Source organism: Monomorium pharaonis, chromosome 7, assembly GCF_013373865.1.
Source record: "Monomorium pharaonis isolate MP-MQ-018 chromosome 7, ASM1337386v2, whole genome shotgun sequence".
Taxonomy (NCBI): domain Eukaryota; kingdom Metazoa; phylum Arthropoda; class Insecta; order Hymenoptera; family Formicidae; genus Monomorium; species Monomorium pharaonis.
In genome coordinates, this window is record NC_050473.1 from 13,852,526 (window position 1) to 13,864,956 (window position 12,431).

The window sequence follows — 12,431 nt, forward strand, 5'->3', positions numbered from 1 at the left end:
ACGTGTAAACGCGCGCGGTTGAGAAGTTTGCATCCAGCGAAGGGAGAAGATGCCAGGGGGAGTAGACGGATGCTTCCGGTGGTGGCGTCGGACGAGAGAGCTAACGGCCGAAGAAACCGAGCGAAGGCTCTACTCTCGTAAGACACTGTTTCTCATCCGTATCCCAGCGTCAGTTGGCGCATGCATCATCCCACGGCATTTTCCACCGCGTTATTCCATTCCGGAGGCGTAAGCCGCATTCTCCGCTTTACGTTACAGAAATATCGGCGAAACGTGGCCAACCGAGGCCGTGCTACCAAACGCCTCTCGGACATCTCCGGTGACGTACCCGCATTACGGTATTTCCGGTCCTTCGTCGTATCCAACGGCAACGTAATCGATAATAATTAAACCTTGTCAATAATAATTTGGGGCAGTGAAAAACAAATTGATAGCCACCTTTTTTTTTCTGCAGTCTAAAATAAAAGTGAGGTCAAGTAATTCAATACGTGAGATAACATAGTTAAAAATATGATCTCTAACATCAGATGATATTTGTTAATATTGAGTATATAAGTATTATAAATATCTGCATCGATTGAGCGACTGAGAAATAAAGAGAGAGAAAGAGAGAGCGTTAGGATATTTTAAAAAGACGGGATGCGTCTCGAAAACTACTACACGTTTTCTTACTTATAACGCTGCTCCGTATCAAGAGGAATAATCGGGAATTCCATTCGCGGGCATAAATTCTTTATCCCGGGATGAAGTCGAGATACCGTTCCCACGCCTCTCCCGGATACGCAAGAAGTAACACAGCAGCGCCAAATAAAAATGAATGGTCCATTAGTGATTTTTCGCCAACCGCTGGCGCTCTTCTTACCGGCAAATTTTTCGATACCCTCTCCCTCCCTCGCGCGCGCCCGCGTCCGCGCTTTCGGCGTCATCGATGCCCGAACCATTCATCTTCGAGACGCTACTTTTCCTCGCTTTTATCCCACCGTCCCTCCCGGCCCCGCCTGCGGAAGGAAGGTCCGAGGATGGGGAATGAAGGCGTGATAGATGGCATTAGAGTTACACAATCAACCGACCTCACCGCTTCCACGGTGCCGACCGCAACGAACTCTGGGGGCGGCGAACACGGCGGCCCCCGTTAATCGCCAAAGTCTAAACTGATATTGATATACAGAAGCGGCGAAAAATGTAATTAAACCGCCAACATCGGCGGACCTTTTTACATCGTTCCCCTGCTTCCCCTCCCTTCCTCTTCTTTGCGCTGTTCGTCCGCTCCACCACGTTACCGGCCACGAACTTTCCGACGCAAACTCGACTATGAATTGCGATGCACTGTCCGCGAAATTTGTGCGTTTGTCCGCTTTTGCGCGAATACACGACGAATTTCGCGTCGAGCTTTTGTGAAACGTAGGCGCGTGAAATGTAACGCAATTTAATCTCTCGCGATTAAATTTGCGTAATACAACTTTCACCGCGATAGGATTAATTGGGTCACAATAAGCGAATGGCACTGCCAGTTCGAATCGATTTTCGACAAGGCGAACACTTTTATTCTTCTATTCCCGATCATTAACTCGCTTAATTGCGTGGAGAGATAATTAGTGAAATAAGTGGTTATTTTGGTTTCCTTGTTAAAACAGGCAATATTAAAATAGGCAAACTAAATGTTTAGATTATAATTAGAGTGATTATATTTCAGGTAGTCTCATCTTTAGATTTATTTTTTCAAAATTTAATGTTGTCCTTTATGTAGGGAATATAAAAGACTTAGTAATTTTATGATACTTTAGAGAAATAATAACGGATCGAATATGCCTGGCTCTTTTTTTTTTATTCAATTTGATTCAAGTCTCATTCACGAGTGGCGTTATATCTTATACCTTTTGACAAAAATGCATGGATTAAAAAATTTTTTTTACAAATATATTTTTTTCAATCAATATTTTGCTTTAATTTTTTATAGTAGGAAACAGTATAAAGTTTTTATTGGTACAGTTTATTTATTTTAAACTCAGTAAATAATGCCTGATGAATTTAGTTTTCGATAGATATGGCATGCGTATACCGAAAAGTTATTCTATCTTATGTGCTGCGTTGTTGAAGGTAGTTGGATTATTCAATATTCTAAAAAGCGGAATGTCAAACGCAACTTGAAAGACCTGATAATAAATCCATCACTGTCTCTGTGTGACAGGATGGAAAAACTCGTGGAAGATTTGGAAAGATTGGAAGGCTTTTTGGCCATCTCGGCGCGGCTTTCGAAAAAAAATTAACCGGAACGTCGTCAAAATATGTCACGTGAGGCTCGAGATATCGCTTTCGAGAGATCGGAGCTCGAGTAGGTCGCGACGACCAATCAGATGCGCGTTAACAGTGCTGCCGAGTTTACGTCGATGACTTGCGATCTGCGTGTTCACGTTCGGCATATCGCGCTTTGACTTCGTCGCTCGCCTTAAAGTTTCTTAGATTAAGATGTCGAGAGCCTTTTCATGTTTCGGCGATGCTACGGCTAATCTCCTTTCGGAAACTCGCGTCGAGGTAGTCGATTGTTTTCAATCTTCGGTGAGTACGTGGACGGTGAGATCGCGTCGACATGAGACAGTGATGGATTTACGATCGAGACTTTTTGGAAGTCGCGTTTCGACACGCCGTTTGATTTCGAGTGTCGAACGTTTGTCCCAAGTCTTTTCTCGTCGGCATAGAAAATATAAAGATAGGCCGAAGGCAGAAAACGAGACGTAGGTGTCGTAGTAGAGTAAAGCCTCGTCTACAGAAGTCTCTTCGCTTCGGCAGGCGACTCAGTTCCGTCGAGGCGAGGACATTGGAGGTTGTGTTTACGCATCGCGATCGCGCGACTTTTTCGTTTATCGAGAATGGACATCGCGAACGAGTGTCGGGAGTAATCGAGCAACGCGTGCTCGTTAATCAGAGTGAGATATGAAAAAGGACAACGTCGCGTGTGAGATGTGAAGTACGCGTATTCAGTATCGTGAAGTGCATCGCGTCTGACGCGCGATGCAATTCAGTTCGCAGTGTGTTCGTCGCTCGTCCGAACGTGACTCCGCGTTCTTCGGTTCGTCGACACGTTAATTGAGATCACAAAAGCGATGTCCGAGTCTCGTCTGTGTACGTTTATCGCGACTATATTCTCGAAAAGTGTATTTGCATCGAGGTAGCTCCTCGCAAGCCGCTATTTCGGTAAGCATCTCGATTCCGTCGACAGACGCGATTTTGAGGTTACGATGGTCATGTTGTTTATTTCTCGATTGCGCATTTCCTCAGCCGGTAACGAATATCGCGATCACCCTGGCCCATTCGTTAGTTTGCGCGAGATGTGAAAAATAAAGCGCGCGTCGCGCGGATTAATACGCGGAGAAATACGCAGGTCTTCCGTATCGTGAAGTGCGTCGCGTTCGACACTCGCGTCTGCGGCTCAGTTCGGAGCGTCCGTCCGTCGCTTGCCCGAAGATCGTTTCGCGTTCTTCGTCTCGTCGATATAAACATTAGTCGAGATCTCAAAAGCGATTCTCGAGCTTGGCTCGCGTTTATTGTGGCTGGTGGACTCTCGGAAACACTCGGAAAGTGGACTCTCCTCGAGGTGGCCAGCGTGTCTGGCGTTCCCCTTCTCGTTATTTCCAAGTAAACATTGTCAGTCCCGTCGACGGAGTGCGTCTAATCGCGTCGGATTTTTCGCGGTTTTTTATTCATTATTGTACGTGAAGTGAATATCGCGTGCGAACAAGTATCGAGAGTGAATCGAATCGAACCACAGGCGATTGTTCCGTATGTTTCCTGGTTCCCGCGATTGTCTTGTAAAATTTGTAAGTAACGTAATCACCGTAATCGTAACCTAACCTAACCTAACCTAACCTAATTGTCTGGTCATTTGCTTGTCGCTAGGTTTCGATGGCGATATACCTACATCGCGCGAGTGTCTGATAAAGTGACTGATAGTGCCGATACAGTGCAACTGAGGACAACACATGCTACTACAGGCGAAGGAAGGAAAGGGACAGCGGAAGCAGAAATGAATGGGGCAAGGGCGACGCATCGATCGGTGAGTGAATTGTTTGTTACATTGCGCTTATTACTTGTCGCCACGTTCAATAACGATAATTCGATTAAATATAGATAACAAAGTGTTATACCGCCAAGAAAAATCAGGAAGATTTGAAATTTTCAGGAAATTAATTTTATATCCTTGTAAATTGTTGGACTTTTATGGGATTTTATTGTGGTACTCAGGACAACTATTTTTAAACTTTTATTTTCGTCAGACTCCTGACGGTCGCAAATTAATTTGGAAACATGCGATAAAAAAACAAAGTCCTAAAATATTTAGGTTTGCCCTTTATTTTCTCTAAAAAAATATGGTCACCGTAATGATAATTTAATACCGTGAAATATATTTTCTTGTCTGTGTTTGCACTGTCGTGATTAAAATACAATGGGAAACGGGTCGTGTTTCGGTTACGGATATTAAAAACGATATGTGTAAATATTTATATGCATCGGAAGTAATTACAAATTTTTGAAATCAGATTATTTTTCCGCGAAGCACAGCGCATGCAATCTTTCTTGTGCAACTTTATATACATATACTGTAAAATAATTAAAACGTTTACAAACATACGTAATCCACTTTTGCCAAAAATGAGTTACGTTAAAATGACGAGACAGATAATATTGAATATTCTTCTGTACATGCGTATATATACTACTATATATGTACGAGAGCTGTACTTCCGTATTGATTTAGTTTATGAATAATTGAATGAAATTTAGTAGAGCATGGATATCCGTTATTTTATTTGTTGTTGTAAGGTAAGTCTCGTGGAAGATAAATACTTTGAATAGGTAAAAGCTAGAAGAATGTTATTCTTGCAGCTATCGCACACTTTTGAACGAATGTTCTAATAAAGGTATAGACTCTTAGCTCGATAATTCTTGAATGTAAGCAAATTACACCCCTTTAACGTGTCTAAAGAGTAAGATTAACGTGCAAAAGTTACCGCTGACTGCATTCTATGGCCGATGTAATAACTCATTCCTGTCTTCCTGGCGGACTTAATCACTTTAGACCCACCTGGCATTCTCGCTGGATGTAATATTTATACAAGCTAGTGCGTTAATTGCGCCGAATCAAGAGCAGCGGGATTTAACCCCGGTAGAGAAGGCTACGCGCGGCTCGAAGATTGTTAATTTGGGAAATCCGTTGAATTTCGGCGGCTGCTGCGCGCAATCAAAGCAAAGCAATTAGCGCGTAAGGCCGCACGAGAGATTTTGCTGAACACCTTTGGAATATCGCGCGAATCGTCATCTTACATGTTGCTATCGTTGGGGAATTCAATGCACAAGGTATGAGGGATCGAAATCGAGATTGAAGGAATATCGCGCTCTGTGTGTGTACCGCGATGGAAAAACGCGCGCCAGTTAAAATCAGATTGGGATTTGCTCGTCGAAAATTTCTGAAGATGCGAAAAATCGTGAGCGCGCGAATGAATAAATCTCTTTTCAACGTAATACTCTCGAAAATGCGAAACTATGCGGAAATCGAGTTACTTATTTCGCGAGTGTGCGTTAGTATATACGTACACACGTCGTGGACGCGTATACGTTATAGCATGAATAAGCAATTGCTGTTTTGAAAGCCATTAGTCTCGAAGCCACGTCCTTTATTTATTAAGTTTAATAATATCAAACAATATGAATAGTCGACATTTGGTACTTAAATTTTCAAGACCACGCGAAGATATCAGACGCGATCGATACGGTCGCGAGATATTCGCGTATCGTAAATATCTGTAAGTCTGTGATTTTCGTGGCTGTCGTTGAAATTATTATCGTCAAATTTTAGATACCATCTGCAGAAGCTATTTCGAGCGCTCGATAATCATGAAAATGTAAGATGTATGAAAGCAATGCCATGTTTTATATAAATAGTCTGTTTGACCACGCGCAAATCCAAATACATATTAGCTTAGTACATCGTATTATTATTATTCTAGCAGCATCAGATTTATCTTTGCGACAATGTCTTTATAAGCAATTATTATTTTGGTAGTAGTTTTCGCGACAGAAACTATGTAAAATTATCGAAGCATAATTTTGCTTGTAATACATCATTTACAGTGTTAAAGCATTTATTTGGACAAATTTATTCATACGAACGATATCAATGAATATAATATGAATGAATAAATTCTCATATAAATAAACGCTTTAGTCGCGTAAATGATACGTTATGGATACAATCATGCTCTGATAATTCTACAATTCCGTCGTGTGAGGCCTGATAAGAAGTAAAGTTTATAAAAGCATTACTAATATTTGGCGCTACATAAAATATTTATACGACATTACGTTTTCTGAATACAAACTATAAACTTCAGTTATACACTTATATATATGTACATAAATAACTTACTATATGTAATAATTTTTCACTCAATTTCTCATAAAGATGATACAAACTTTTTTATAAGAAAGAAGTAAGTTCTAAATCGAGCAAGTTTAAAAGTCGCCTGCTTCTGAATGCGCGGGTTGAAACGGTTCGTGCGTTAGCTGCACACCGACGACGCCGATTGGAACGTTATGATTTCATATTACCCTGTAGCGCTCGGTACACCCCGATGTGGTACGCATATTTCTGGAGCACGCGACCGTCTAATAAGCTTTATTTGTCCCGGCGTTCTACTTTATTTACGGCGGTACCGCACACAGCAAAACGACGTCGGCAACGCCAACGTTAAATATCAGCCGGCGTTATTAATATCTCGATGTAATTTCGCGTAATTGAAAATGCCTAAGAAGGGTGGCACACCAGCTCTCTTCCAGCTCCCCGGTCGCATCCTTTATCGTTCCTTCTCGCGCCGTCTCTTCCGTCTTTTTTTCTTTCTTCCTTTTTCCATGCACGTTTTTGCACCTTTGAATCGAACGACTATAGTCTTTCTTTCCCGTCGCGTACGGGAGTTGGTGAGAGAAAAAAAAAAAAAAAAACGCGTGACAATATCGTTTTCCAACGGTAGGTAGTTCGGTTTCCCGGCAACATTTGTAATATTTTATTTTCTGCACGAGGATCGGCGTAAACGAATTATGCGCGTGTAGCATACGGATGCAAATTAGCGAGACATCTTATATATCACGGGCGGGTAATTTACTTACAGCGGATTTCTCTAAAAAGGTAAAACGATTGCGCACATAATGAGAGAAGCGCTGCAATAATACGCTGCGAGCAAAAGGGATTTGTTGTCATGAAAAATGTAATGTTCGCCTCCGCGCTTTATTCAGACGCGTTTTATGTGTAATTTTCTTCAAGAAAAACACCAGTTAAAGCTCTCGCTAAGCGTCAAGCGTAATTTTCAGGCACCGCTGCGCGCCGTTCAGGAGAGACGGAAGCTGCGGGCACTTTGTTGTCGAAGAGTTAATATGCAAAGCGCATTTTAATGACATTAAAAACTTGCCGATGGAAGAGCGTATACTTTTATGCAAATACGCTTTAACACGTAAACCGATCGTAATCAATGTTACAACTACCGCCACCGACGGAGTTACCGTAAATCTGTGTACAGATTATATACGTGCGCGTAAATGGAAAAAAGGTTTTGGTTTAAAACGTCGGGTTCTCCGCGTTACGATCGACGAGCGGGCGCCGGTGATGAGACAGCTCCATTTTTAACAAGCTAGCTCGTTAACCTACCGAATTGCGAAACAGCAGATGTCACGTTGACTCGCAAACTTAATTTGTTATTTATAACAAATGGCGCTACGTTATTCTTCTAAATACTGCGTTTGCCAAAGAACGTGAGTGGATGAGTCTTAAGAATTTTTATTAATCGCAAGCGCACCGTTGGATCTTACATATTCGGTACTGCTTCCGTTATTGATATATTTTTTGATATCGATAATAAAATGCATGAGAACACGTGGCACAAAGAGATGAAGGACAGGGTTTGCTACGTTGTTGAAAATGAGATGTTCCGATGAGGCGGAGCGTAATTTCAGTCTCGCGTTTGGAAAATGTCGAACACATTTGGTAACGCGTGTATATTTGCCGCAAGGTAAATAATATCGTTGCTTACTTACGTTTCCGATTGACATAACACGACGGCCATTTCAATAATTGCTAAACGTATAAGAAAAAAATGCGCATTCCGCGGGTTGTTCAACCGCGAAAGATTCACGGATCGACGACGACCGTCCAGTCCGCCGGTGAAATTTGGATCCTGCCGCTTCGAGCGGAGCCGTTCGATGACGCGCGTTAAACGAGTGATAAATCGTGTCCCCTTGATATAAGCTTTTCGTATAGGAGCACGTGATTTCGCAGTGACTGTATTTTCCTCATGATGCATTGAGAAAGCTCGACGTGTCGCGAATGATCGACCGACTGAGGGATCCGGGTCGCGAGGTCTCCGGCTGCAAATTTCTCTGCCTCTTTTCCCTTCGCCCATCCTCTCCCGCTGTGCTTTCGCTCTCTCTTTCGAGCGCTCGCGCTCTTCACCTATTTACTTTGCGCTTTATCTCGTTACGCTTCGTATTCACTGTCGCCCGAGCGAAGCAAAATATGTGCGTCTTTTTATCGGCTTTAAATCCCCTCGCATTAGAGTCACGTAAAACGCGAGAAGAGAGGGATTAAGGGAGAGTGTAGGCGTATCTTCTTAAATAACTATTAAATATGAAATATAAATATGAAATGCATTTATTACTTTTTGTATTACATACACGGTATTTGCATACAACTTGTATTTGGAGAATTAGGGATGCGGAGTGCTCGCCAATTAGAGATTAGCAGTTCGATACGGGCGAGCGTAAGTGACACATCGCATTATGAGTATCGCAACGTCATACAAAATGCAGGAGATGCCGAGCCTCCTCGGTTTGGGATCAGAAGTCGTCGTTCAATTAATTAATTACTTAATAATTAATTCGTCCCGCGGGAAATCATCGTGCTTGGTAAAGCAACGAATCGAAACGCGCGCGCCGAGTAATTTCGCAAGGAGCTTCGTTCTCTTCGTGTCCTTCTACCTTAATGCCGCGGCAGTACACAAGCGTTCGTTCCATCCTCCGTCCTCAAGAAGCGAATTTATTCAGTTTGCAACTTCGCCTAAGTGCTCTACATTTTAATAGATAATTACTGGATAGAAATTCGAATTGCTCTTTGGCAAATGCAGAGTGCAGTGCGCGGCAGACCCGCTTTCTGTGTACACAGATATTTATTTGCGCTTCAACTGTCGCGAAACTGTTTGATGGAACTCCGACGTGGCATATTACGATATTGATTACGTGGAATCAATATCAGAGCTCTATTAAGGCGAGGTTGCGTACTAGATTTCATTTATTATTACTTTCCTTTTTTTGAATGGAGGTAGTACGAACTATTTGAAAAATTTTCTTTGACGTTAGGAAACAAAAAATTTTTACAAAATATTCTAGACTACAACCACGCGATTTTTAATTTCATTTATTATTACTTTCCTTTTTTTGAATGAAGGTAGTACGAACTATTTGAAAAATTTTCTTTAACGTTAGGAAAAAAAAATTTTTACAAAATATTTTAGACTACAACCACGCAATTGCCACAAAGGGCAAACTTGTTCGAAACTTCTAAAAAGCTGCACGACGTATTGCAAGATTATTTGTAAACGCGTTTGTGAATAATTACATGAAATCTTGTGTCAGGACGCAAACAACAGTATCGATAGATTGATCGTTCGAATTGATCGGATTTAATTTCGGTCATTTACCAATTGTCCAGTGGTCTAAAGCAGCCGCCACCCTGGACGATATCGCGTGGCGATATTGCAATAGAGAATAGGCAGCGTGCGTGCGTGCGTGTTCGTTCGCCGTCCCGTTTTTCTCCCTGTTTCGCGCGTCAACTCACCGGATAGAAATTTGAACCGCTCCTGGTGCCGGCGAATGATTTTTGCAAAATCATTGTGCCGTGCGATCCACCCTTTGTCGCGTCCGCATGGCGCAGCGCGGCGTAGAAGTCGGCCGGGCGTTTTTCAGCAACCTGTTTTTCGGGCGTCAAAGAGCGATTCTCCGCCGTGCCGCGGATTTATTTTGCAACAGTTACGTGCATCCTTCCTCGCAGCAGGGGCGTGGTGCTGCTCCTCGGCGAGTCGAATCGGGCGCCTGCGCTTTTATCGATCCTGCCACTCAATTTTGCAGATTTGTTATTATTATCGGCTCGTTCAAACATTTACGCCCGCAAATACTCAGATTACACAACAATTCGCGCGCCGGCGAATTATTAAATCTCGCATGCGTGTGCCAGCCGGATGTGATATTTTGATTGACGGAGGACAGACTAATCTTCACCGCTTAATGCTAATCGCTTCGCATCCGATCGAATAACAGAATTATTTCTGAGATTCACATTATCTCGCTTGCCGCTAATCGTTGTTACTTCCCGCAAAATGGTAAATATGTTATGGAAATATTAGAATCAAATTTTGCGTGACTGCAACTGCGATATAATTAATGACGATTATATAACGATTATATATACTTATACTTACGTAATACCTCTTAGATAACTGAGAGGAAAGAGAAAGAGGATGTGACGCAAGCTGTCGTTATTCATTACGTTTCTTAACGATCGAGGAACCCGATATTTAAGTTTTGCTTCCTGACTTAATGATCCGGAATGTCGATGGAATATCGAAGACTAATTAGGGCAGGGAGGGTCTTCTTAATGGGGCACGGTGATATTTTTCTCCGGCTACGAAAGCGAATCGAAGATCTAACGAATGAGGCTGTTCCTCTAAAGCCGTGATAGACCGACGTTGCCTAACGATTGGGCGTATCTCGTGAACTTTCAGGGTCGGCAGAATGACGTGCTCACGGTTATATATCGAGGCGATCGGCAGATGAATGCGAGACCAAGAAAATTCTCCATTGAGGAGCCGTTATTATGTCGCTGTCAGCAGCCGCGCGCATCTTGCGACCTGTCGATCGATTAATAAAAATGGTAATCGGTCTCGTTAAAAGTTGGCAAATAATCCGAAGTCAACTCGCCGTACTCCAGCTTAGACTTACACCCTCTTGCGCGAGATGAAGATGAAAAGAGAGAAAAACTCATATAAACCGTCACTTGGTCAGTCGGCGATGGAAAAAGCGTCGAAAGATTAATTGGTAAAATTTGATGTGTTTAAACGTCGCAATTGGCCGACTCTTTTGCAGTGTAATTTTACATGGCGAAAATATTTACGAACAATTTGGAATTTGTTGAAGTGAAGAACAGTTAAATTTTAGCAAAAGTAAAATTTTTATTTTGGTTTTTTGTTATTACAAAAATTTATAATCGGTTTTTCAGTGTACTTTATGTAGGAAATAAATCAATTCAATGCAAATATTTGCATTTTTTATGCAATTATAGTCATAATTTTGGGCGATTATAGTTATAATTCTCTAATAACTGATATTATAGTTAATGTAATGTGTTTTAATATAAAATATATCGCATATAAATTGCAGAGAACCTCTGATCGCCGATTATCAAATTCATCATTGGTTCATCAAATCGCTCCATTTCAATAACCATTTCGCGATTAGTTCTATATTCCGTATGGCCACATATACAGAAGTTCTCATTTTGCATTTCTCTCTTTGGCTACAAACTTGATGTTAAATTGTATACATGTGATATACTAGTGAATGATAATTATTTGTTGTAAGCCGTTGATTTGCAAAATTGTATAAATTCTTTTATATTTAATACTAAATTTTAAATTAATCTATTTTAAATTAACTCGTAGTAGCTTTAGGCACTATGTGATCACACGTATAGAAGTATATAGAAATATAACTACATAAGCGGCATTATCCGTGCAAAAATTGGAAAAGCGGGAAACCGGCTGCAAACCTCTGGTTTTAATGGATGTCGTTTCGGGGCAAGCTTTGTCGTTAAATATTGAGCTGGACGGTAAACACGGACACGCGTGGAATTGGGCTACGCGTGTACGCGTATAATGTGCGAGTAAATAATCAGATATTTCAACAATTCCCCTCTGCCTACCGTCACACCTCGTCATCGGGTCTCCAGTGATACCATTGTTGATGTGGATAATCAACCGGTTGACTCTTTAATGAACGTTCGTCGCTTCGGAAAACACCGTGGAACGTTCGAACTCGCGATAACATTATCGTCGCGTCTTCTTTCCGCTCTCTCGAGCCCTTTGAATCTGCAGACATTAGTTGTACGCTTTCTTGCAAAAGTTTCGATTTCGCGAGTAACCTCGGTGAATATTATGTCATCACTCTCCGTCATCCTCGTCAGCTTCGCGGGGTTATTTTACTGAATACCGAATGTTCGACCTTATTAAATTTTGAATGCCGCGTTCGGCGGACGTTATTATCGCTAATGAGCATTACATAGAAATGTGCGGTTAAATAGAGATATATTTTTTCGCGAGATGTACATACGCGTGAGGTAT